Raw genomic sequence first — 3,442 nt, 5'->3', positions numbered from 1 at the left:
GGTGAGCTGGGAGCGGGGTGGGGGGAGGGGGTGCAGGTAATAAAACATGGCATCAGCTCCCACCATTGTCCCTTTTACAATGGTGTACTACTACTGGGATCCGGGAGCCAAGCCTCAGTTGTGGGGAAAGTTTGTGTGGAAGCAGCGCAGAGTCACCGAGTGAGGAGGATCCGCACCGTCTGCTGGAAGGAGGGAGATGGGGGGAGGGGGGGGGTGGTGACGTTGAAGGGATGAAGACACCGAGTGAATGGCCGCCACTGGACCGGGGCCTAGCACGGGACCCGGCTCGCCCGCCGGGTGTTCCCTGAACAGGGTCCCCCTCCCCGGTCTGATCCACCTCACAAGCCGGGAGCTCATGTAATCGCCGCCCCCCAGGAAGCCTGCGACCCCGCTCCCGAAACAGAAACTGAAAATAGAGCGAATACATACAAATGTAAGAAAAGGTGACAACACAAAAAGCTGAGAAACACTAACATCTAATTTTGCTTTGTAAAGCCAGGGGAGAGCGCGAACGCAGTCCCCCACTACCACAAATTTTGCAGTCGAGTATCCCGCATTTGGGGACATCGCAGGCGTCAGCACACCCGAAGTGCAATGGGCTAGCCTCGTCCTGGGAGAACCACCTTCTTGATCATGGTCTCTCCCCTGCCAGGTAAGTATGCTATATATTGCTACACACTGCCACCTGATATCACACACCACCTCTTACGGTCTCAAACACTCCATTTTTACACATCCCCTTGTCACTCCATTCACAATCTGCTGCTCTTCGCACATGTCAGTTCTTGGCAAATATTGCAATCTATCATTCATTACAACTTCCGACAAAATGCCGCATGAATCCAGAGCCTGTAATGATATTTGCATATTGCCCTTAATAGGAAATCAGCACCCTCCCTCCTCCCTCCTCCCTCCCCCCTCCCCCTCAGCTGCCTTCCTGCAGGCCGCGAGGCGTTTTCTGGTAAGAAATCTCTAGACGTATACATTGCAAAGGAAGGAAATGCTTGGCTTTTCTTCCTTTCAAACACCCTTAACAATCTGATGCCTTCAAAAAAGCACTTTTCAAGTTTTGCACCTCAACACCAATAGGGACATAGGGAGAAAGTTCTGGCCGTCAAGTCTTCCTCACTTGTCACATTCACTTCCTTTGCTTGAAATATTTCACCAGTTTCCCAAAGCCAGCAAACCTACCTCCCTTTGTTTAACTCTGGCTTTGCAATCTATCTTACTCTCTGCAGTATGATCATTGTCCACATAGCCAGTAATTGATTCAAGGAGAAGCCACATTAAAAGGTTGAAGAAAACAGACATTTTGTCAAAGCTCCTCATCCTGCACCCATCAGGACAACCCGCAAGAATACCAATGTAAGGGAATCAACAAATCCACACTGCACGAGAAGAGACTGCCGACCGGCCGGCAAGGGGACCCTGACCGGCAGAGGCGCCGACAGTTTTATGGTGACTGACAGTCAACTGTCAAGCCTTGTTTGAAATTTGGGTGGCGCATTTGCGTGTACGACAGTGCCCTGTTCTTTGCAGACAGAAAGAACATGTACACACACTGCGCCTATTTCAGGGAAACAAAATATGTTGATTTATTTTTATTTATTTATTTAGAGATACAGCACTGAAACAGGCCCTTCGGCCCACCGAGTCTGTGCCGACCAACAACCACCCATTTATACTAACCCTACAGTAATCCTATATTCCCGATCACCTCCCTACACGAGGGGCAATTTACGACAGCCAATTTACCTATCACCTGCAAGTCTTTGGATGTGGGAGGAAACCGGAGCACCCGGCGAAAACCCTCGCAGACACAGGGAGAACTTGCAAACTTCGCACAGGCAGTACCCAGAATCATTTGCTGGTTCATTCCTCAGGGCAGTGCCTTGACCAATCAGAGTCAAGCTGCCTGCTTTAAATTTCAAACAAAGCTTGGCAGTCAACTGTCAGTCACCATAAACTGGTGCATTCTCCATGGCAACGCCTCTACCAATCACAGTCCACCCGCCAACCAACCAGCACTCTCCTCCCACACAGTACAAATTCGTTGCCTCCCCTATGCTTGCGGGTTGTCCTGATGAGTGCAAGACGAAAAACTTCGACAAAATTTCTCTGCTTTCAGCAATATTCAGGTTGTAGACACGCATGGGAAATAAATGTTTCCTAACATCTTTCGGATGAGACATTAAACCGAGGCCTTGTCCGTCTGCCCTCTCAGGTGGACGGATGCAAAAGATCCCGAGGCACTCTTTCCAAGAACAGGGGGCTTATCCACCACGACCTGGCCAATTTATCCCTCCATCGACAACACAAAAAGAAACACTACCCCGTCATCATCACATTGCTGTTTCTGGGAGCTTGCTGTGTGCAAATTGGCTGCCGCCTTTCCTAAGCTTCAAAAGTGCTTCATTGGCTGTATTTGGGATGAGCTGTGATCGTGAAAGGCGTTATAGAAATGCACATCATTCTTGAAGGTACCCGAGCCATCACGGTAGGAATCCTAACTTCCTCCAGCATGGTCGGGTGCTTCCAGCGAGGCTTCCTTGTGCTGTGTTTGAGTCAGGCCTTAAGTCAAAATGATGTCTCCTGTGGCAGGGAATATCTACGAGGAACCGTGGCATTTTCCTTCAAGAAGAATTTGTCTCATCAACAAATAAAGAAGTAACTGAGAAGGTTACTGCTCCAAAATTCTGCTGCCCATGTCCAAGCTGACACCAAGTGCAGTTCACCCATCACCCCTGTGCTCGCTGCCAGAGCAACACCACACGTTTCAATTGCTCATCCTTGTTTTCAAATTCTTCCACGGCGTTGCTCCTCTCAACCTCTGAAACCTCCTTGCGGCTCACTCCTCACCGCGATTCCTCCACTCCTCACCGAGATTCCTCCACTCCTCACCGAGATTCTTTCACTCCTCACCGAGATTCCTTCACTCCTCACCGAGATTCCTCCACTCCTCACCGAGATTCTTTCACTCCCTCACCGAGATTCCTCCACTCTTCACCGAGATTCCTCCATTCCTCACCGAGATTCCTCCACTCCTCACCGAGATTCCTCCACTCCTCACCGAGATTCCTCCACTCCTCACCGAGATTCTTTCACTCCTCACCGAGATTCCTTCACTCCTCACCGAGATTCCTCCACTCCTCACCGAGATTCTTTCACTCCCTCACCGAGATTCCTCCACTCTTCACCGAGATTCCTCCACTCCTCACTGAGATTCTTTCACTCCTCACCGAGATTTCTCCACTCCTCACCGAGATTCCTCCACTCCTCACTGAGATTCTTTCACTCCTCACCGAGATTCCTCCACTCCTCACCGAGATTCCTTCACTCCTCACCGAGATTCCTCGACTCCTCACCGAGATTCCTCCACTCCTCACCGAGATTCCTTACTCCTCACCGAGATTCCTTCACTCCTCACCGAGATTACTCCACT

At 50.2% G+C, this 3,442-nt stretch overlaps 1 non-coding gene across 1 annotated transcript; it reads right to left on the bottom strand.

The window, feature by feature from the left end:
• Positions 1-496: 496 nt before the first annotated feature.
• Positions 497-660, bottom strand: LOC137347866 (U1 spliceosomal RNA). The gene has a single exon (XR_010969039.1). It is a non-coding gene; the product is annotated as a U1 spliceosomal RNA (small nuclear RNA).
• Between the last annotated feature and the right edge of the window lie 2,782 nt (positions 661-3,442).

The sequence above is a fragment of the Heterodontus francisci genome, chromosome 32, assembly GCF_036365525.1.
Source record: "Heterodontus francisci isolate sHetFra1 chromosome 32, sHetFra1.hap1, whole genome shotgun sequence".
In the NCBI taxonomy this organism is placed as follows: domain Eukaryota; kingdom Metazoa; phylum Chordata; class Chondrichthyes; order Heterodontiformes; family Heterodontidae; genus Heterodontus; species Heterodontus francisci.
The sequence above is the reverse complement of the archived record's forward strand: the minus strand, read 5'-3'. Positions and strand labels throughout refer to the sequence as shown.